At 38.1% G+C, this 24,679-nt stretch overlaps 2 long non-coding RNA genes across 2 annotated transcripts; both read left to right on the forward strand.

Moving 5' to 3' along the window:
- The first annotated feature begins 2,007 nt into the window (after window positions 1-2,007).
- On the forward strand, window positions 2,008-11,349 carry LOC120260755. Its single transcript, XR_005536488.1, has 4 exons — window positions 2,008-2,163; window positions 3,004-3,074; window positions 3,320-3,378; window positions 11,293-11,349. It is a non-coding gene; the product is annotated as an uncharacterized LOC120260755 (long non-coding RNA).
- Window positions 11,350-19,352: 8,003 nt separating this feature from the next.
- LOC120262003 lies at window positions 19,353-24,327 on the forward strand. Its single transcript, XR_005536681.1, has 2 exons — window positions 19,353-19,624; window positions 23,933-24,327. It is a non-coding gene; the product is annotated as an uncharacterized LOC120262003 (long non-coding RNA).
- The last annotated feature ends 352 nt before the right edge of the window (window positions 24,328-24,679 follow it).

Consider the following 24,679-nt stretch of genomic DNA (forward strand, 5'->3'; position numbering starts at 1 on the left):
ACCTTTAGTTGAACTTGATTTGTGTCTTTTAGCAATCACCATTATAATACTGATAATCTATACATATTTCTCTGTAGTTCATGTAATTATTATTCCTCTTCTTGACTTCATGTCTGCTACTTAACTTGATTTACTGCCATGTTAAATCTATATTACTCTTCTTTTTAAAGCTATCTACATCATATTGGAGAGATATAGATTTGCTTTGCATGCATCAACTTTTACTGAAGTATCAAGCAAAGCCCTTTGTCATATATGCAAGCACTAAAGCTGAATAATCTCTGCTGTCTGCTTTACAACAAGGAGGTTTGTACCTAAGGACCTGATTTGCACCAAAACTCAGATATGTATGTGGTTGTTATCTCAAAATGGAGCAGGTGGAATTGAGACCAGTGAAACTTATTTGAAGCTCGATATTTAGCTATGAACAAGCAGGGCATAGGTATAGTGTGTCTAGTGATTATTGAGTAGAGCATTGTTGTTCGTATCCAATACCAAACTTGATTTAAAATTAATATAACATTCTGATTAGTATCTACTTGCATGATACCACTGTTAGATATACTTGCAGAAGTGGTTGCTCACAATTTTCCTTTCATTGCTGCTTTGAAATTCTTTTTTGATGTAGGTTGTTATATCTAAGAGTTGCCAGGATGGATGATGGACTGAATGTCAGGAAGAGAATTTGCTTTGTAGTGGAAAACTAGTCCTAATAAATCATGTCTATTTAGTAACTTATGCTTATTAAATCCATGTAATCTTAATACAAACATATTTAAGAAGAAAACATACTGTAATTGTTAATATATATTCTCTCTATATCAAAATCCTGAAAGGTCTTGATTTTAATGGGAAATAAATTAATGTTGCCTGCCTCGTTCTATAGACCAGGATGTGCGCAATGTCCTCGGTCTCTGATTGTGCTGCAAACCCAGAGATGTTAATATATTCTTTTTATATCAAAATCTCGAAAGGTCTTGATTTCAATTGGCAATAAATTAATCTTGCCTGCCTCGTTCGACACTCCAGGATGTCTGCATTGTCCTTGGCCTCTAATTGTACTGCAAACCCAAAGATATTATTACTACCAAAGATAAACAAAGATCAAAAGTTCTGTGCATGCACTTCTCAGAAAATAGCAATGGGAAAGGAGATGGAAAAGCTAATAAAGTGAATGAGAGAGAGGGAAGTGATTGAAGTCACACAAGTCTGCTTTGTGTGACTGCGATTGAGCGAATGTTTGCGTTGTATCTGCTATTTCTGGATTTGATTTGATTTGGTAAAAAACTGTTTCTTGCAATGCTTTATGTCTCTTTCATAGCTTAACTCTATGGTGAATTTAGGAAGTGAGGTTCATTTATGTGCCGGTGAGGGGCTTCTTGTATGCTGGAAAACAAGAGGCTTGTTGAACTTTTGAACAAAAGGAATGTGGTGACACATCAATCACCATCGAGGGTATTATGTAGATCTTACTGATACTTCTGCTACTTCTCTACTTTGTTTGTAACATCTGTTACTCGCTGGATCCTCTATTTGAAACTTTGCATTTCTGACATCTGCGCATGAAGGCAAATTTCTTAAGGTTGATGTCGCTGCTCATGTGGCCTTGCAGGTTTTTCAGATTGACAAGCACCCAACTCATATGGGAATTGGCTGGGAAAAGGAACAGTTTGTTACCTAACAAAATATGCTATATACTCAGATAATTATTGAATTAACTAATTTGAATATACATTGCAGGTTCTCAGTTTTTGAAATATTTAATAAGGTATGGAAGTTTAATAGGGATCTAGTTAGTGAATTCAGTATAATGGAATAAACTTGTTTCTATAATATAATGCGTCACACCAATCAGAAGGCAGCCCTTGGAATTTGTTCAGCGTTCAAGGAGTTCTGTTTTCCTGATCAGGTTGTATTTGATACCAAACAAAATCTTCTATATACTCTGATAATTTATTGAATTAGCTAATTTGAATAGAAATTGCAGGTTCTCAGTTTTTGTAATGTTCAAGGTATGGAAGCTTAATATCATTTGGTTAGTGAATTCAGTATTATGGAATAAACTTGTTTCTGTAATTTAATGCATCACACCAATGGGAAGGCGGATCCTGAAGTCAGCCCTTGGAATTTGTACAGCAGTCAAGGGTTTAGTTTCCTGATCAGGTTGTGGTTCTTGCCCTATTCTTGAATTTTTATCTTCTCATTATGGTATCTTTTTGGCATCTCCATTATTTCAGTCTTATATTACTGAATAGTATTCTTTCCTTTTCCAAGTGTTCAGATATCTTTCTTCCTTTGCTTTGAAGAAGTTATGTCAGCTTTACGTGAGACTTTGAAGTCTGCATTAGTATTCTTTCCTTTTGGCATCTCCATTAGGTTTTAGAAGATGGGGATGACAATAGGGTTTTCTATCAAACTTCAAAGATGACAAACTTCTTCGTGATATTTATCATTAATTTTCTGGTCTTTTCTAGTCTTTATTTCTGCATCACCCTTTGAAATCTATCTTGCTTTAATTTTTCAAAAATTAAATTGGAAGGAAAATTTTAACTTGAGTGGACTAAATTAATACTAACTGAACTTAACATTTTATTTCCTTATTATTAATATTTATTAATTTTGATGAAAACTAATTATATTTAAAATGAATTTATTTAATAATAAAAATTTTTGGTAAATTGATTGGAGGTCTGGTTAGTGATTGAAAACAAAGCAAATGCCCTAGTGCTTCGAAATTTATTTTTCATCTATATGCTTTTAATTATTTTTTTTTTTACTTTCTTAGTCAGTTCTAGTTTAAATTCTTTTTCAATTTTATATAGTTGCCAACATCATAATGCAACGCTATAGTCTCAGTGGAATTAATTACGATTTTTGGAAATAAAATTGTTTATTTATTGGTGTTTTAAATTCTTCTTGCTGGCTTTAAGAATTATTATACCTACCTTGAGAGGGGAATTGGTAATGATTTTATAATTATCATTTTTAAATTCCTTTTTGCAGATAGGAAGAGGGCAATTATTGGGGATTTGGTGACTTATGTGCTTCAATTTTCTCCCTAGCTAATTAAGATGGTAAATTTTGTAGCATAATTTGATTTGGTTAATGCACTATGATTAGCATTTTTCCATATAAATTTATTTTGTTATTCGTGCCATCATTTTGTTGCACAATTTTGTGTTGTGGTTGTCAAGTGTTTTGAGTGTCATCTTATTCAATATGCTCTTGATAGCTTTTTGTCATTATCACCAGTTGCTCTTCGTAAGAGCTATGTGAGACACATTCTGACCGAGGACTCACAGCTTAATATAAATGGCAGGTCAGTATTGCTGCCAGTGGACACTTATGATGCGAATGTCAGAAAAATCCTCAATCATGGTAAGGGTTTTTTTTAAAAAAATAAATTAAAATTTTTATAATTAACCCACAAAATAGGGTATATTTACACAAACATGTTGTATTTCTCAAGCTGCATAAACATCATAACTGGTCCTAAATTTCAGGGAAAAGTATCAATGTTAAACAAGTTGAATTGTTTTATCATTTTAGAACATATTTAGTGATATTTTCCTTTCTAAAGGCTTAAACAAGATTTGCTTTGCATTGTCTGAAGATGATTTAAATTTCCTTCTGTTAGAAGTAGAGAGAATGAGAAAAGTGGAACAAGTCTATCACTAGAACCCATTACATGAGTGACCCTTTGGGTCTACATATAGAACATGATAAGTATAAATATACATCTATACATACATATACATGCATACATACATATACAATACAACAATACATCTAACACCCCCCTCAAACTCAAGGCGGATCGTGCGTCTTGAGTTTGGATAACATGAATAGATGGTGATCACGTGTCTGTGCCTTGGTGAAAAAATCAGCCACCTGGACCTCTGTACGAAGATAGTGAAGTGATACAGTCTGGGCACGTACATGGCATCGTGTGAAGTGTGCATCAACACCAATATGTTTGGTCAGCTCATGCTTGACCGGATCTGCAGCAATCTGAAGGGCACCAGTACTGTCACAGTGAATAGGAATGGGAGATGTGATCGGTACACCAAAGTCCTCGAGAATCGAACGCAGCCCAAAGCACCTCCCTGGACTGTGAGAAGCTAACGCACGAACTTCAAACCTCAGAGACTAGACTTAGCAACAAGAGGGTCGCTTTCTTGGTCTTCCAAACAACAAGAGAAGAGCCAAGAAAGATACAAGAATCAAACGATGTGAGACCCGATCATCGTGACAACTCGCCCAAGTAGCATCGTAATAGGCTCGCAATGAAGAGTGGATCGACGTGAGTAGAATGGACTCACTGAGATACAAGATTACCTGAAGATATCGCAGTACCCGAATAAGATGAGCATAATGAACAGAAGTGGGTGCTGCAACGAACTGACTGAGGATGTGAACTGCATGGGAAATGTCTAGACGAGTAACGGCTAAGTAGACCAAACTGCCAACCAGATGTCGATAGCGGGAAGGGTCAGATAAGGGAATCCCATCAGAGGCATGAAGCTGCAAATATAACTCCATCGGTGTAGCAGCAATACGGGTATCAGTCAAACCAGAGCGAGCAAGTAGGTTGTGAGTATAACTGCCGAGAGAGACGGTAACCATCCTGGATGAGAAGTAATCTCGATACCCAAGAAGTAACGGCGGACCCTAAATCAGCCATCAAGAAGGTCTCACATAACTTCGCTTCACAAAAGTAATGTGAGCGAGTCATCACCGTGAAGTATCATATCATCGACATATAGAAGAAGAATGGTCTGTCCACGAGAGGAAGAGTGAATAAAGACTGCCGGGTCATGTATGCTCGGAGTGAAACCAGTAGCCTCAACTACTATACTGAACCGCTCAAACCATGGCCCTGGGAGCCTGTCTGAGACCATAAAGAGCGCGGCGAAGACGACAAACAGACCCCGAAGGCACCCGAAGGCCAGGGGGAGGAGTCATGTAAACCTCCTCCTTCAAGTCCCCATGAAGGAACGCGTTCTTCACATCAAGCTGATGAAGAACCCAACCACGAACAGTAGAAACAACAACCAAAGTACGCACAGTGTGCATGTGGGCTACTGGGGCAAAAGTCTCCTCATAGTCACGGCCATACTCCTGTTGAAAGCCACGAGCAACCAAACGCGCTTTATAGCGCTCGAGAGACCCGTCAGAACGAGTCTTCACACGGTAGATCCAACGACAGGTGATGGGAACGGCATGAGAAGGAAGGGGAACAAGATCCCACGTATGAGTCCGAGTCAAAGCTTCAAGCTCCTCTGCCATGGCAGTCCTCCACTCAGGTAGTCAAACTGCTTCTCGGTAGGTACCTGGCTCAAAGACATCTGAAACATTGGTGCTAGTAGAAGCATAACGGGCAAGGGGATGTAAAGTAGAGTGATCGCGTAAAGAATAAGTGTGAGAATGTACCTCAGGAGCTGGATCGATAGTAGGAGAGGTGTCAGAAATAACCGGCCGAGATGGAGGCTCTGCGGGATCCCGACGGTGGTATGTGAAACGAACAGGTGGGTGAGCAAGTGGAAGCGAGGGAGGAGGGGAAGACACTGTAGGAGACTCAACAGATAAAGGAGGGGAAGAAACTGCAGGAGACTCAGTAGATAAAGGAGGAGAGGGGTCAAGGGAGGAGTGAGAAAGAAACTCAGCTGGAGGGTTGAATGATGAAGGAGAGGAAGACACAGGAGAAATATGCTCAGCCGAAAGGGTAGGAAAAAGGAAGGATAGAGGGACAGAGGGAGATGGGGACTCAGTGGAAGAAGGAGAAGCATAGAAAGGTGTGGATTCATCAAACGTGACATCACGGGAGATGCGAATACGACGAGTGACGGGATCATAACAACGATAACCTTTATGCTCAAGGCTATATCCCAGAAAAACACATGAAACAGACTGGGATGTTAGCTTTGTTCTCTCCCGAGATGAAAGCAAAACAAAGCAGCGACAACCAAAAACACGAAGATGATCATATTGTGGAGGTGTCCCATGAAGACACTCACCTGGACTACGACCATTAAGGTGAGAGGAAGGTTGTAGGTTAATAAGGTAAACAGCAGTGTTGACAGCTTCAGCCCAAAAATGAGGGGGAAGAAAAGCACCTAGAAGAAGAGCACGTGTCGTCTCTAAGATGTGACGATGCTTACGTTCAGCAACCCCATTCTGAGGATGAGCCCCAGGACAAGATAACTGAGGCAAGGTACCTTCAGAAGACAAAAAGGCACGAAAGGCGTGAGAGGTGTACTCACCGGCAGAGTCAGATCGAAAGGTCTTAATAGAGGCAGAGAACTGGGTGTGGATCATAGCAGAAAAAGTGCGATAAATAGACAATAACTGGCTACGGTGAGGCATAAGATAAAGCCAGGTGAATCGAGTGTAATCATCTATAAAAAGAACATAATAGCGATGACCACCTTTAGAGACAAAGGGTGCGGGACCCCAAACATCAGAGTGAATAAGTTCAAAAGGAGCAGTAGTCTGAGATACACTCAAAGGATAAGGACGTTGGAGTTGCTTACCAAGTTTACAGCCAAGACAAACTACATCAGAAGGAGGAGAGACAGCTCCTAAAACGCCATGACGAACAAGGGACGACATACGAGACGGACATAAGTGGCCAAGACGATGATGCCACTTATGATGAGACTGAACGGTAGTATAACAGTGATGAACTGGTTCAGGTGAAGATGGAAGACGAAGGAAATCCAATGCATAAACTCCATTTTGACGACGGTCAGTTCCAATCACCGTCCACTGCGATCCTGCACACGACATGAGGTACGATCAAAGATGATCTGGCAATCATGATCAGTAAGCTGGCTAACAGATATAAGATTCATGGATAAACGAGGAACATGAGAGACTGAAGGAATCGAGAAATCACTAGAAGAGAAATGACCAGTAGAGGAAATAGGAAGAAGTGTGCCATCAGCAGTGCGAACACGGGTGACGTGAGATGGTGAATGGGAATGGTGCAGATGAGTGGCATCAGGGGTCATGTGAAGAGAAGCACCAGAGTCAAGAAGCCAGAGAGGACAGAAACTACCTGAAGCAGATGGAACAATCTGAGTGGAACTCGCATGTCCAGTAGAGGATGTAGAGTCTGCTAGATAGAACTGCTGGAACTGCCGAAACATAGCTAAAAACTGCTGATCAGTAGGAGACAATGCAGTAGGAGAAGCTCGTGTAGAGTGAGGTGTTGGAAGAAGAGGTGGAGTCGGTGAAGAAACAACAGTGTGAGCGACGTGCGGAAGCATAGAAGAAAATCGGGAGTCAACGAGAGTACTGACCCCCCCTGTGGAGGAACCCCGAATGTGGATTCCTCTAGTATGAGCAACAACAGATCCATAAACATCCATTTTTGTTTTGTTTTTTTTTGTTTTTTGTTTTTTTGTTTTTAAATCGCTATCAATGTTTTGTCATGTGAGGACAAAACTTCACATGAGTACAGTAATTGCCATAATAAATATATAGTATAATATAATTACTATGATTAAATATAATATAAAAAATATAAAGGAGATGATGGTGGGGTTGGCAGATGAATATATATATATATATATATATATATCAATCACAGCCAGCCACTATGCACCAAAAGAGAATTCTTGGGAATTGAATGGCCATGTGATGATGCTGAGATAACGCTCAGTAGTTGTTGAGAAGAAGATAAAACACATTGTGCGAGATCCAATGCAGGGATTTGAAATGTCACTTAAACCAAGGCTAAAATAATGCAAGAGAGGGATTTGTTGGCCCTTGAGATGTGGAGGAGGTTTGGTGGTCTGTGTGGAAGAGGAAGTCGGTGGTCTGTGAGGAAGAGGAAGTCGGTAATGCAAGTCGTGGATTTTTACAAGGAACAACGAAGCAAGAGGAAAGAAAGGGATGGGGTCGGCGACGGTGGTCGGTGGCGGTGGTCAGAGGATGGAGAACAATTATGACAATATATTGACAAGGGGAGGCTCGGGGTGAGAAGAAGGCCGGCAAGAGGGAGGGAGAGATAGCCGACTGTGCATGCAGTGTGAAAGAGAGAAGGTGGTGGCGGCCGGCGGTAGCCGGAGGAATCTAGGCATCTGATACCATGTTAGAAGTAGAGAGAATGAGAAAGTGGAACAAGTCTATCACTAGAACCCATTACATGAGTGACCCTTTGGGTCTACATATAGAACATGATAAGTATAAATATACATCTATACATACATATACATGCATACATACATATACAATACAACAATACATCTAACACCTTCCACATGTGAACAATTGTTGTATATGTTTTATTTCTCTAAATTATACCCTATTAGAGGGTGGATCATTTCTTATTATAACCAAAAATGCGTAACATTTTTATATTATAGTTGAATATTATTTGATTATTGTTGGTTTTTGAATTATAGTTTAAGCTAGGTTTTTTAAATAATAGATCCATTTATGCTCTTCAGCTAGATAAACCAAATATGAGAAAACTTTCAATTGCAAGTTTCAAGGACTTAATGATACGGTATATAACCTCAGCAATCACACCTAGAAAATCTAAACAGTCACAACTAGAAGAAGGCATTAAGCTAAGGAAACTGATTCATTAATTAACTAAATTTGGCATACGTTTGCTATTCACAATGTGAAATTACCAAACTACCCCTGACATTATAAATTCATGAAAATACAATTTTAATTCTTAGACTATTTCTAAATCTATACTATGTCAAATAATAGTGTCAGACCTTGTTCTCACTTTATTACTATTGTCATTACTAATAGGTGTAAATATTAATGTTGTGTTAGTGTTTCCAATTAAATGGTTTCAAGTGGCTTTGATTGTTTCGTTATCTCAGGCTGCAGCTTTTGTGTCGGTAATTGTGGCTATTATGGGGATGACCAATAGTATAGTTGTGCAAAGTTATAGAACATTCATAAAACATGTTTTCTTGATGTTATTTTATCAATTCATGATTAGATACTATGGTAGGATATTTTGTGCAACAAGAACCAAGTTCATGGCTGCAGAACAGTCAACATTCATGATTGGTTTTCATCAAGTAGTGCCGATGCTTTTGTAAGGGCGTGTTTGGTTCATGGAAGTGAGCTTAGAAGTGATGGAAGTGTGTTGCACAACCGCAAGCTCACGCCTTTGCCAAGTAGTAATAAAGTATCGATCCCACGAGAACTAAGTATGATTACCAATCTATTGCAACAATGGGTTATATAGACAATTAAAGGGTGGAAAGTAGAAACTACAAGTAGCAGGAAATAAAACACAATCAAAGAGCACAGGAATGCAGGGCTGTGGATTAAGAATTAGATTAAAATAAACTTAGGTTCGGGAACACACCACAAAGTGTGAATGAATGATGTGTTGGATCTAGACTAGATTTGGGTAGATCTCTTGAATGGGTAGTTATCTTTAGCTACTTGTTACTCTCTTTCAAAAGATAACAAGTTGGTTTTGATAGGGCCATCTCCTACTTTTGTGGTAGATAAACTCTTCTCAAAACCTTAATAAGAACAGTGATTAAGTGATGAACCCTCAAGAATCACCTTTCAGTAAATTCAGGGTGATTTAAAAAGTTCCAAGACCCAGGTTATCCTTTCAGTTAACCTAGATCTCTAAGATAAGCAAGCAATGCTTTCACAATCACAAGCTGTGTAACTTAAATCAGAAATCAACTCAAGAAATCTACCTTTAGGCACAAAAGATCCTTACAAAAAGTATCAACACATTAAACAAACGCTACCTTGGGTTAATTCCAAAACTTAAGAAAGGTTTTACACACACATTGTCTCAATTACAAAGAAAAATAGAAAGAATAAGAGTTTTGCAAGATGCAGCACAACAGGGCTGAGAGCTCCCTATAATGTCTACAAGGATCTAATCTTCAGTTTCCCGGCTTTCTTCTCCTTCTTCCGCCTCTTTCAAAGCCTCAGAACTTCCTTTTTTTCTTTTCCAGCCGCCAGCCCATTTCTCCCTTCTTTCTTTCCCTAAGACCCTTTTTTCTGGTCCTTTTTTATAGCCAGAGATAGGAGCTGGGCCCCAGATAGCTTTACTGACCACATGTACTTTTCGCAGACCACAGACGAGTTGTGTATCTTCTGAAAGGCTGATTCATAGTCTCCAGGGTTTCTCAGTCAATTTCAGCTTTCTACAATCAAAACAACTAAAAAGAGTAGTTTGTACAAAAAAAAGGAAAAATCATTATGAAAACTAGGGAAAAATGCATGATCATTAGCTAAATGCATGATGATAACAATACAATCTGTTATGTACAACAAAGTGGCTCACTTCCGGACACTTCCATGGTTTAGTTGGTGGAAGTGAGATTAGAAGTGGGAAGGTCCACTTCTAAAAATTGTCACTTCTGGGTTTTGACTTCTGGGAAAAATTTCCGGAAGCCCGAAAGTCCAACTTCCGTGATTTTTTAAATTTTTTTAAATATTTATTAAAGTGACACCAAAACTCCCACTTCCGCAATATACGTTGTTGTGATGACCCTCCCCATCCGAAAACCCTAATCTCGCTGTTATACTTCTTCGTCTCCTTTTTGCTGCCTTTTTCTCCTCATCTTCTCATAGTTTCTCAAGGGTTAGATCTACCTTCAAACCACCATTAAAGTTTTAGATCATGTACATATTTCATGTTTATGAGGGTTTTTATGATTATTGTTTAATTATATGGATATTTCATTTGTTTCAATAGATCTCATCAGATCTCATTAGATCTGAAGGTTTTTTTTATTCCGTGTTGATGTTTTTTTTTATTTTTAAATAATGTTATTGGATATGATAGTGGTTGTTAGATGCTTAGATATTTCATTTGTGATTCTCTCAATGGATTTTCATTAAATCTTAAGTTATATGTTCATTTGTTTAATAGATAATGTTGTGATGATTTCGTATATTAATATTGATGTTGTTGATGTTTCCGCATTTTTAATAAAATTTTAGGTATGGGATGGTAACCTCACCACTATGAGAAAGTGGTGATTTTATACCTACTGTCATGCCAACCAAACACATGGAAGTCTTGAACTGAGAGTTCCAAGCTTTCACTTTTATAAACCAAACATTGAAAGTGCGACAGAAGTGCATGACTTCAGTGTGCAACCAATTAGCAGAAAGTTACACTTCCATGTAGAAGTGGGACTTCTACCAAAGTGGGAGTTCCTAACTTTCTGACTTCCATTCCACTTCTATAAACCTAACACCCCCTAAATATCAACCTGCTCCTTTCTTTCAGTGCTGTTATTTTTATCAACTAAACTTTGATGGTGGACTTTACAGGCAGGCAATTTCACATTTCTTGTGTTACTTGCACGAATTTGGGAAGGCATTTATACAGGTCTTATTTTTAACAGCAACCCATCTGTGTTATTTACTCATCAATTTCAACTATAAAACATCTTAAGCAGTTCTAACCTTTCCAGCATTAGTTACACAGCGGACAGTGCTAGGCTACTGGGAGGAGCCATAAATCATTTTTTTAGCTATGAACATCCTTCAAAGGTTTGGTGGAATCTTAAAGTGCTTTTATTGTGTTGGTCATGAATTTCATATTAAATTCTTTTCACTCTATATATTACTAGCCGCATGTGTTCCATATACCCTATAATCTACACTAATCATTATGACCTTGATTTCATGATAATTTCCTCATTCCTTTTAAGTAATTGGTAGTATAATGTTTGAACAAGCATTCTCTGCTATATAAAACAAATAGATATCATATTTTTGTCTCTCCAGCAACTGCTCTGTGTGGGATTTCATAGATCTGCATATGATATATTTAATTATAGGTTGAAGACTTGACTAATTACCAATTTAGTTAGTAGTAGACAATTTTGCCTACTATGTTTTTCTGGCGCATAGCCACTGATCCCAACTTTCCATTATCTTGGAAGCATTTAAATGTAAATTATGAAAATAACCACTAGATTAGACACTATTGAAGTAGTAAAAACAAAATACATTTGCTAATTATTCTGTTCACAGTGATTTATTGTTGATAACACTGTCTATTGATTGTATTCTTTTCTCATTTATTCAATTATTATAACAGTTTCAATCGTAATGAAAATAAAATTGAGTTGGAGATGCTAATAAATAATTAGGCGGTTATGAATTTGGTCTGGAGTCTGGGGCTCTAAGAAATTCGTTGGTAGAGTATTTTCCACAATTTGTAAGGTACCACTGAATGCCTGCCATATAGTTAATCCAGCTATCCAGTACCCTTGTTCACAATTTCACATATGCCATGTCAAAATTTGAAAATGATGATAGTGGATAGAATAATTAAGATCATAGCATTCTTCTAAAAAATTGATATGGATACTTGTTCACTTGTACATAAAAATCTTGTCTGTGTTTTATTAGTTGCAAGGTCTAGTCTAGGATGATTGCTAGTTAAATATGTGGCATGATGTATTAAACATGTTTTGGATATGACTGTCATCATTAAAATTAATAAATTTTCTTTCATGCACATAATCTCTCTTAAGTTTCTTCTACTTTTTTCTTCGGAATCCATCATGCATTCCTAATCACAATCATTACTATCAGACAGCATGAATGCAACTTCATCATTGTTCATGTCAAGCTTGCATCTATTTTTGTTGTAGATTCACACCTCCTTTACTTGCAGCTCCCATCCATGTTCCCTAGGTTTATAAACAGTGTACAAGCTAATGACATATCACCTAGATTATCTTTTACCTTGTTCTTTGGGCAAATCTTTAGTTTTCCATAAAAATTTATTCAAGCCTTGGCAGTTATGTCATCCATTCCTAAAACAATCCCATATTGTCAGGATTTTACCTAGCATTTCCATTTTGGATGCAATGAGTTTATCTATATTCTAAATCACAACTTTACTCTTGAAAAGAATTAATTCAATGCGGTTGAAATTTTTCTGAGTAACATCTGTTAACTGTCATAGCTATTGTAGTGTTTCTGAGAATAATTGCACAAATTTTGAAAACATTTATCTTTTTAAACAGGTAAATTGGCAATGTTGCTTTGGTCTTGTGATGATTTCTGCTATTCTGAAAAGTTCGCCTTTCTGTTTTCCTTTTTATGTTCAATTTTTATTCTATCTCAATTCTAAGGCTTGTGCTCAGACACTCACTTCTAAGCTATGGTGAGCATAATAATATACAACTACATAATTTGCCACTTCTATTTGTCAAATAATAATGTTTTCTTTTATATGGCTGCATTGTGTAATACTTTCGGGCACTGTAAAGTGTATTCTTATCACATGCCAAGTTTTTCCACTGTATTTGTCACATCTAAGTTATTTGCGTGCCATTACCATTTTTTTTTATTGGTCCATCAAGATTTGATCTACTGCATTATTCTAAGATTTGTTTGAGAACAGGGACAGTTCTTATTTTATCTTCAGTAGCATTTGCTGTGAAGAAGTTGAAAATAAAGATTTTATTAGAATAATAGAAATTTGCAGTAAGTATCACGATTAAATGAGGTTAGTGGATGGGCTAGATCAATTTTTAATATTTTTGGTATGAAGCCAAATCTTCATATTTATGCTATTAGATATGCAGAAAGAACATAATAATAAGTATAGGAGCCATGTCGGACAACTAAAAGAATTTATATGTTGAATCTAAAATATTTGCATTCTTAAGGAAGATTCTTACTTTATGTTCAATTATTTTTATTATCTTGATCTTCCAACTAATTTTTACTTATGTTAATTCTTGTGTTTGGTTTAAGCAATTTTATGTTTCATGGAAGAAATAATCTGTTTTGTATGACCAAATGTTTGCTTTAATATCTTGTTGAAAATAATTATATGGTTGTTTCTAAAATGATTTGTTGGCATGCTTGTTTTGACTTGAAACTTTATAGTTATCTTTTGTTTTGATAATGTTTATGTTTATGATAATAAATATACTCCTCCAGGTGTGCTTAAAATGGTCGAGACAGCCACTTCAATTTTGGAAACATTAAGGTTTAATAAGCTAGTAGACTCTAGGTTGATTGCTCAAGCAAGGCATTTTGGCTAAGGAACAGCGATTGACTTGAAGATCCTATATACATGTATATGAACATACTGTTAGAGAGTGAGAGGAAGAGAGAAATGCTTGAACCATTGATCTCAATGGACAAGCTCATGTATAAATAGATGATGAAGTGTACAGGTACGTATAGTGTACATGGTCTATACTCGGGATATACATACACATATATACATGTATCTAACACTCCCTCCTCAAACTCAAGACGGATCATACGTCCGGAGTTTGGATAACATGGAAAGATGCTCGATCGCGAGTCTGCGCTTTTGGTGAAGAAGTCACTACACGAACCTCCGTGGGAAGGTAATGAAGAGACACCGTCTCGAGAACGAACATGACATCGAGTGAAATGGGCATCCACTCCAATGTGTTTGGTCGACTCATGCTTGACCGAGTCGACAGCAATCGAAGGGCCCCAGTGCTATCACGATGAAGGGGAATAGGGAGGTCTGCAGTATCCCAAAGTCCTAGAGGATCGAGCGAGCCAAAGCACCTCCCTGAGCAAGTAGAAGCTAAAGCACGAACCTCGACCTCAAGATCGACTTGGCTCATCTGACGTCGCTTTCTTAGTCTTCCAAACAATGAGAGAAGATCCAAGAAAGATACAGTAACCAGTAACAGAGAAACGATCATCAGGGGAACTAGCCCAAGTAGCATCAGAGTAGGCCTGTAGCTGAAGAGTGGAATGACGTGAATAGAACAGACCACGAGATGCAGTACCACGAAGATAGCGCAGTACTCGGAGAAGATGTGCATAATGAACAGAAGTAGGAGCTGCAACAAACTGACTCAGAATATGGACTGCATGAGAAATGTCAGGACGGGTGACGACAAGTAAAACCAAGTCGCCAACAAGATGTCGATATCGAGAGGATCGGGTAAAGGAGTCCCATCGAAGCTCGAGGCGCAGTGAAGCTCCATGGGTGTAGCAGCAATGCGAGTATCAGTCAAGCCAGAGCGAGCAAGAAGGTCAAGAGTATATCGCTCCTGAGTAAGACGGTAGCCATCAGACTGAGAAGTGATCTCAATACCCAAGAAGTAACGAAGCGGACCCAAATCGGTCATCAAGAATGTCTCACGTAGTTTTACGCTTCACAAAGGCAATGTGAGCGGGATCATCTCCGATGAAGAATCATGTCATCCACATAGAGGAGAAGAATAGTGCGTGACGCGATATGAGGAATGAACAAAGACTGCCGAATCATGGATGCTCGAAGTGAAACCAGCTAGCCTCAATAACAGATCTTGAATCGCTCAAACCGAGCCACGTGGAGCCTGCTTTAAGACCATAAAGAGCACGGCGAAGTCGACAAACGATCCCCTGGAGGCACCGAAGACCGGGAGGAGGAGTCGTATAAACTTCCTCCTTTAAGTCACCATGAAGAAACGCATTCTTCACATCAAGTCGATGTAGGGTCCACTCTCGGCAGCCGCAACCAGGCAATCAACGTACGTCATGATGCGCATGTAGGGCTCAGGGGCAAAAGGTCTCCTCATAGTCACGACCATGCTCCTGCTGGAAACCACGAGCAACCAAGCGCGCCTTATAGCGCTCGAGAGACCCATCAGAACGAGTCTTCACCCCAGTAAATCCAGGGCGTGTAATCGGAGTAGCATGAGAAGGAAGGGAACTAAATCCCAAGTATGAGTCCGAGACAATGCATCAAGCTCCTCGACCATGGCGATGACGCCACGCAGTGATGTCATCGCCTACATGTAGGGTACCGCTCATGGACATCTCGAAACACTAGTGCTAGCGAGTAGCATAACGGTTAGAAGGATGTAAAAGTGGATCGATCACGTAGAATGTAGGTGTGAGAGGGTACCTCGGGATCGGGATCACCCGATGAGAAGGAGTGTCGGAGAGGACCCATGGGAGGTGAAGATGCTTTCGCAGGTTCCCGGCGATGATAAGTATAACGAATAGGGAGGATAAATCGAGAGGAAGTAATGAGGAATCGACGGATAAGGAAGGGGATGGAATAGGGGAAGTAGTGGAGCTGGGGAGTATCCTCGATGGATGAGAGAGGAAAAAAAGGAAGGAAAGAGGAGCAGATGGGAGAAGTAGATGTAGTAGAAGGGGAAGCATAAAAAGGAGTAGTCTCATCAAATGTGACATCTCGAGAGATGCGAAAAGCGACGAGTGACTCGGGTCATAACTAACGATAACCTTTGTGTTCAAGACTATACCCCGGAAAAAAACACAAAGAACCGACCGGGTGGTGAGTTTTTGTCCGCTCCCGAGGTGAGAGTAAGACAAAGCAACGACAACCAAAAGCACGAAGGTGATCATAACGAGGGGGAGTTCCATGTATGGACTCACCGGGACTACGACCCTGAAGATGGGATGATGGTTGCAGATTAATAAGGTGAGCGGCGGTGAGACAGAGATCGGCCCGAGTGAGGAGGAAGAGATGCACCAAGCGGGGAGAGCTCGAGCTGTCTCTAAAATGTGGCGGTGCTTGCGCTCGGCTACCCCATTCGAGGATGAGCCCCGGGGACAGGGATAGTTGAGGCAAGGTGTCCCTCGGAGAGACAAATGGAGTACGAAAAAGCATGGGAGGTGTATTCTCCGTCAGAATCAGACCTAAAGGTCTTGATAGAGGCAGAGAACTGAGTGTGCACCATAGTAGTAAAAAGAGCGATATATAGATAAAAGTCGACTACGATGATTCATAAGATAAACCAGGTAAATCGTGTGTGATCATCAATAAAAAAATAACATAATATCGATTGCCACCTTTTAGATACAAAAAGGAGCGGGACCCCAAACATCGAGTGAATGAGGTCGAAAAGGGCCTAGTTTGAGGCCGACTCAATGGATAGGGGACGCTTGATGCTTTGCCAAGTTCTGACCAAAAACAAACAACATCGAAAGGAGGAGAGCTGCTCCTAGGGACACCCTGATCGACAAGAGAAGACATACGAGACCGACTACAAATGACCAAGAGCGATGATGCCGCAGATGATGTGATATAGTAGCGAGCATAACAATGAGAAGCGGACACTGCTCAAGAGGAAAGAGCGAAGGGAATCCAGTAGTCATACTCCACTATAGCGGTGCCGACTCAATCACCGCTCCATCGTGATCCTACACACGACATGAGGTCCCGGTCAAAATGACTGACAGGTCATAATCGAGTGAGTTGACTAATGAGACATAAGGTTCGTGGATAGATGAGGGACATGAGATACGTGAAGGGACGGAGAAAGCACTAGTGGAGAGATGACCCGAGTGGAAGAGGCAGGGTAAAAGTGTGCCATCGAGCAATGCGAACACGAGTATGAAGGGAAGAAGGATGAGAATGGTGAAGATGAGTGGCATCATGTGTCAGTGAAAGCTAGCACGAGTCAGAAGCGAAGAGGGGCAGGGGAACTACAGGTGGGTGGAGTAACTGAGCCGAACGTGCTCGACCCGAGTAGAGATGTCGCCCGAGATGCATCTGGCTGAAACCGACGAGCATCACCAATAGCTACTGGCGATCGGCGGGGAGAGAGACGATGGAAGTCGATCTTGAGTGCGTCCCGAGAAGGAGGTGTGGGAAGGGAGTGGAGGAGTCGGTGATGAAGTCGTGCGGGGAAGGCCTCGCCGCTTCTTCCGCGATCACGCTCAGTGTCCCACATTGCCACAATAGTGGCAAGTCACGATCTTCTTCGACCCGGTGAGAAGACCGAGAAGCAACAAAAAGTAGAAGAGGACGAGATGTAACGGGTGAAGGAGGCGAGGGAGGACGAGTAGCAGCAAGTGCACTGCCCCCCCTGGGAAGGAAGCCCGGAGACGAGTCTCCTCAGCACGAACAATAGTGAATGCCTCATCTAAGGAGTGTGTGGTAGGGGCATGTAACAGCTGGGCCCGGGTCGACTCAAACTCGGGGACGTGAGGCGCATAATGAGCAGCGTAGCATACGTCGTGACTCCTCATGGCAACGGCGAGCGGTGCATGCCTCATCAGTACAAGTAAGGAGCTGAGCAGTGTGGGTAGGACAGTGAGAGGGTGTAAGGGCATCAATCTGGCGCCATAACCCACAGAATCTACTATAGTAGTGATCAACAGTATCCTCCCCTTGATGCAGAGTGTCAAGGGCCTGATATAAGGTATAGATCGCATGCTCGATCGGAACTACGATACGACGCTCCAAGTAGCTCCACATCGCACGAGCAGTAGGTAGATCTGCAATATGGGTGCGAATATCAATGGTAACAGTCTGACAAATAATCATCTGCGTCGTAGAATCATCGACAATCCACTTCTCAAGCTGTTGCTCATAAGCTTTGAGAATGGCAGAATCAGTGACTGTCGGAGCTGCTGGAGCAGTAGAAGTACCGTCAACATGGGAAAGAACACGAATGCCATCAAGAATGGGCTTGAGAGTAAGCCGCCATGGAATATAATTGGTGCCATCAAGCACCACATCAGAGTGGGAGATACTGCGGTGACAGACATTAGGAAGAACTCCACTGAGTCCGTACAGGTCCATTTTAAGATGCTCAAATTAACTTACAATCAGACAAAGGAAATAAAAAAAAAAATAAAACAATTCTCAAACAAGAGAATAACACCAAAGACAATAAATAAAAAAGAGAGGAAAAAGGGGATATGGTCGGCTGACCAGATCTGGCCAGGGAGGCGCTTTTGGGGCAGGGGCGGGCCGAGCCGGGTGAGGGCGAGCGCCAGGGCGCAGGTAGCGCAGGGGGCAGGCGGGCGAGGCAGGGGCGCGGGGGCGCAGGCGCGCAGGCGCTGGGCAGTGGGCGCTGGAGCGTGCGGGTGCGAGTGCGCTGGCAGCGTTTCTGGTCAGCGGCAGGGTGGCACGCAGGGCGAGGCAAGGGCGCAGGCGCTTGCGCTAGCGCGGCAGGGGCAAACGTGGTCGGAGATAGGCATGGCCGGAGCGGACGGCGGCGGTCGCCGGAGAAAGAGTGGCGGGGTTCAACGCCACTGCAACCTAGCTAATCTGATACCATGTTAGAGAGTGAGAGGAAGAGAGAAATGCTTGAACCATTGATCTCAATGGACAAGCTCATGTATAAATAGATGATGAAGTGTACAGGTACGTATAGTGTACATGGTCTATACTCAGGATATACATACACATATATACATGTATCTAACACATACATACATATATATGTATATATATATATATATATAACAGCATATCTAAGGGTGGGAAAAAACTAAAACTCAATTTAAAACCATTAAAAAGAACTGAAAAATTGGTTTACTTACTCAACTAGTTTGGTTTTAGTTAGTTTTAATTTTTCAATTCTTCATATTCTTGCCCTAAGTAAATCTAAGGATTGATTGTTCAAGTCGTCCCTGTCCTCCTCATCTCCTGGATGGTGGTCTTGCACATACTCCATTCCCTCTCACAATGTTTCCTCTGCAAAGTGCAATACCAGGGCTCTTCCTTCCCTGTCGTTGACCTTGACCGGATGAGGTCTTCCATCCCTCCATCAATCAGTTTTTCTCTCCTTCCAGCCTTGGAGCAGTAAATGTAAGAAAGGTCCTGATGCTCCCCGTGCCAGTTGGAAGTGCCCCGGAAAAGAAACGAGTTAGGATGCCAATATTTCAGTCTTACTGGGTTGGTTTTCTTTCTTTTTTTTTTTCCCTCTTTTTGTAAGTGTGCTTTTCCAATGCCTTTTTTTTTTCTTCTTTTTCTTTTCATGCAAATTTTATATAGCTTTCTATGCTAAGTGGCAAACAGTTATATACTAGATTAGTGCCATGATGTTGTGGTCAACTTGATTTAATTATTAAATGAATCATATGTAGAATTTCAATAGCCGATTTTAGGAAAACTGACGTATAGCTAGTATGGCTAGCGATTACTTGTCACAACATTCCTCTAAAGTTGATGCTAGCAAGCATTTTTGTGATTATGAGGCTGTAAGGTTGACTTCGTGGATTGCCAAGATATCTTTTACTCTTACTCTTTCTTCTTCATGTTCTAATTGTTCTTCTTCTTTGTGTACGTTCTTTTTCTCTTTCTTCATCATGTTCTTCATCTGAAATTTAATTTGTTTTTCATGTTTAATTTGTTTTTCTATTTATTCCAATTTTGTGCTTTTTTCTTTGAAAGGATGGGTTCATTTTTAAATTTTTTTTGTTTCTAAAATTATTATTTTCTTTGAAAATTAAGTCTTCTCAGTTTTTTTTTTTGAAGTTTTCCCTGTTTGGGCAATTCTGTCTTACAAAATTTGTTGCCACTTAAATTTTTTTAAAATTTGTATTCCCTTTTCATCATGGCCATCTCCATGTTTTTTTTATTTTTTAACCATTTTCACCTTTAAGTTTTAGGATATTTTGATTCTTTTTTTGAAAATCTCCCCTTTATAGTTTGTCCCTAATTCTTCAATTTTATGCAAAAGTTTTAATATCACTTTTGACCTGTCTTTTTTTATTTTTATTTTTTTGAAATTATTGATATACTTAAGTCACAACTGATATTTAAAGTTATAATGTTATAAAAATGAACATAGGTAGGTTATTCTTATATGTAAATGTTTGTGTTTTTTTCTTGACTTATGCATACTTGCTTATGAAGCCTGCCTAAAGTTTTTATTGGAAGTATTTTGTTTTCTACTGGTTATCTAGGATGTTATTTTTATTTAATAAGCCTACAATTCTATTAACTTTATTGTATTTTTCCCAACATAACAGATATGTTTTGCTCATGAGTTCTTTATTTGTTGTCATGCACACAATGATCAACATATCTGATTTATACATTTGTAGAAGTGAAGCTATCATGATTGCGGCTTTTCACTTTAAATAACTCTTAATATCGTCTTTAGTTGTATATTGATCACCTGTTTTCTTTTAGATAATATTGAATTTTTGATGTGTTCTTTATTTCAAAAAATTTATTATATTTCTCACTTGATTATTCCCCATATTCGTATGATCTAGCTGTTGTTTGGTTGTATATGATATTGTATATTTGACACATTTTATTGCATAAGTTATTATCTTTATATTGCAGTTAGGTTGTAAGCAATGTTTGTAAGGATGTTTCACATAATTATGGGAATTATATTGTCAAAAACGTTGTACTTTCATTGAGTTCAAATGAAGAGTGTTGGTTTTGGCCATGTGTTCACTAGTTTTATTTATAACCATAAACTGACAGACTAGTTAGTTGTGACATTATTTGGCCACATATTTTTGCTATATATTTCATGAACTATATCATTGTTAAAATTCATTTGAACTAAGACAGGTGCCACTTGCTTAACCTGAATTTACATGCTATTTTTAGTGTGTTGTCCAATGTGTACCTCTGGTTGATCATGATTATTTACTTGTATAGGAGCAGTTGTTGGCTATTTTATAACTTGTAGCTTTGTGGCCTTTGCATATAAAGTGTATTAAGTTTATTAGGAAATCTTAATTTTATTGTTTAATGAAAAGTTTCATTTTATTCCCCTATCTAAAACATTATATTTTTACTTTCATGAATTATTTTGTAGAGGAAATCTATTGAGGAATTATTTTATAAGATATTGGCCACTGTCCATTGTCTAAAACTTGACTACTAATATTAGATTATTTGTGTTGATTTATTATTTATTGTTTATTATTGATAATAGTTTGATGATATCTTTCGAGCAACTTTGTTCATCACGTAACGGAAGGGCTCCATAAAATTGCACCTCACATGATGATCGTATGTCGTACTCTTAAGTTTTTCTTTGATATGTCATAGATGAATTGCTTTCATCTTTTATTACTACCAAGTTGAAATTCAAACTTTTTCTTGGCCTCGAAGTGGTCATCAGAAATCTAAGATAGGAATCATGCTTGGAACTTTGTGACAAGGTAAGACCTTAGAAGTTCTTGCTCCAAGTAGTTATAATTGTTTAAAAGTATTGTCAAATGCTTGAACTTCTTATTTAAATAGTTTCTCTTTCTATGGCCTTAATTGTCTTATGTTTCTGGTGAGATTTGACTCTTGGTCACCATGGATTTTTATGTGTATGTTTATTATTTAAAATTAAACCATTAATGAGCTGTTGAATAATTGTTAAAAATAGTTGCTAGATTTGTTTAATTTGTTCAAATTGATGTGCTGATTAAAAATTTGTAATTTTTTTCCCAGACTATAATATTTTTGAAATATTTTTTATACAAAGTGTTCTTGATATTTAACTGGAAGCTAAGGTAATGTAATCAATTTCCTTTTTAAAATTCAGGTGGGTTTTTGCGAGCATTGATGCCTAGGTAAAATTGCAAGTGGTTGGTTAAGTAGTTTTGCTCCAAACACTCGATTCACTTTGTGTTTTGTATATCAATTTTACTCAAAAATTTGTTTATTATGATCCACATCTATATTTTTTACCCAACCAATAAGTAGTTGCTAACATTTTGTGATGCGGTAATGGACTCACTTATTTTAGCCATTGTGATTATTATTTATTATTAACCAATCAGTAGTTGCTAGCATTTTGTGATACCGTAATAGACTTTCACTTATTTTAGTCATTGTGATTATTATGTATTGTTGCGTATCTTTTTCATCAATGGCATGTTTCATTGTCCTTGGTGATTTTTTTTTTTATTATTTCATAGCTTTTTTTAATCAATAACATGTTTTTTAGTTTTTCAATTCTATTATTGTGGAACCTACAATAGAGGTTTGGTTTTTAAGCTGCAATAATATGTATGTGGTAAATGCTTATCAACGTAGTTTTTTTATGTTTACCTCAGGTTGGTTTTTTATTTTTTTAATTTGTTTTTTTAATTTTTGACAATTATGACCAACGTATTTAGTCAAGGGTTCAGGCTACAAATCCGTGAATCTTAACTCAGTATTACAAGGTTCAGGTTACAAATTCAGATCCCACAATAGAGAATCCATTACCACAACTGTGTTTAGTAAGATTTGAACTCCAAACACTTTAAAAACTCACACCACACTTTTCATAGTAGGGCTAAGGAACAAGTAAGTTATTGTTTTATTGCTTTATGCTTGCTAGCAAAGCTTGCCTAAGATATTTATAGTTAGTCAAATTTTGTTTTCTATCCAATATCTATAGGTTTGTTATTTTTATTTTTAAAATTATAATATTATTATTTGGCGCTCACATGATCATACCTTTGAAGGATAGAAAATTAATTTTTCTATAATATTTTTTAATATCTAGATAGACATAGGTATGCTACTATTTGGTGCTAGCATAACATTTTGAGGAAAATAAAATTGATTTTCCTATATTTTCTTCTTTTTTTTTTATAATTAGACACACTTATTTTTGAAGAATACTTTCTCATTGGAATTATACTTATTTAATAGATACGGTTTTTTAATTTTTATAGGATGTGGCATTGAGTATATCAGATTCTTTTGTTGAGTATTAAATAGCTACTCCCTCTATTCCTAAATACATATCGTTTAACTATGTTGCACAAGAATTAAGAGTATCATTAAATTTTTCTAAAATTTAACATAAAAATCAACCAAATTACTAAACTATCCCTCTCTTGGAACCATATATTTTTCTTGAGACTATAAATATGACTCTCTTCATTTATATAACTTAGGAAATTGAAGATGGGTAAGATTGGAAAAAAAGAATAAATATTGCCTTGATATTATTAAACAACAACTATTTTGGAATAAATTTTTTTTTCTTAAAACGACATATATTTAAAAATGGAGGGAGTATATGTACTATGTAGGCATATGCTTCATCTAGTCCCTTTAATATGTGTTAACCGTAGTTAGAAATTTTTGGCATGGAAGACAGTTGGAAATTTAGTTGCATTAAAGAGGGCCAATAGCTCTAGATTTAATGTGAGTTGTTTATGAAGGGCAAAAAAGGTGTAAGTTCTAATTTTATATGAACTTTTCAAAGTATCATGCATATATAAATTGCTTTTTATTTTGAAGATCTCCTATATGTGCTAAGAAATGACAACAAATGCTGAATTTCTCGAAGGATATTATGTTTGATGAACATGTGCATGCACATAAGGTAACTTCTTTCTTTCATTATGCATATTTGCTTTTGAAGCCGGATTGAAGATGGATACGAAACTAAAATTAGTTTCTTTTAAATATCTAGATGACTGTAGGTTTGTTATTTTTACTTAAAGAATTATCCTTTTACTAGTTGATTCTCATATTATCATATTTTTGGAGGGGCTGATGTTGCCTATCATTTGCATAACATCAAGTGGTTGTTTCCAAGCATATGCAAAAGAGCCAAGGTAATGTGAACAATTATTGGTGACAATTCTTGCTTATTTATTTATTTATTGCAATGGTAAGCGAGTTCATGACTACACGATTGATCTTCGTCAAGTAGGGATGATGTTTTCATAAAAATCAATCAACTTTATCTTTTGGTGCTTTTTTTTTTTATCAGCTAAGAATTGATGGTAGACTTTACTGGCAGGCAATATTACATTGCACAAATTTTGGAAGGGCATCCTTACATAAGGTCAGTTGTTTTGATAATACCACATCTATGTTATTTATCCATCAATTTCAACCATAAAACATCTTAAGTAGTTGTAACCCTTCCAACCTTAATTTCACACAAATTGCATTGGGCTACTAGGAGAAGCCGTAAATCATTTTGTTAGCTAAAGTACTCAAATATGTCAGTTCTTATGTTGCAGTTCAGTAATTTTT

This window comes from Dioscorea cayenensis, chromosome 5 (assembly GCF_009730915.1).
Source record: "Dioscorea cayenensis subsp. rotundata cultivar TDr96_F1 chromosome 5, TDr96_F1_v2_PseudoChromosome.rev07_lg8_w22 25.fasta, whole genome shotgun sequence".
In the NCBI taxonomy this organism is placed as follows: domain Eukaryota; kingdom Viridiplantae; phylum Streptophyta; class Magnoliopsida; order Dioscoreales; family Dioscoreaceae; genus Dioscorea; species Dioscorea cayenensis.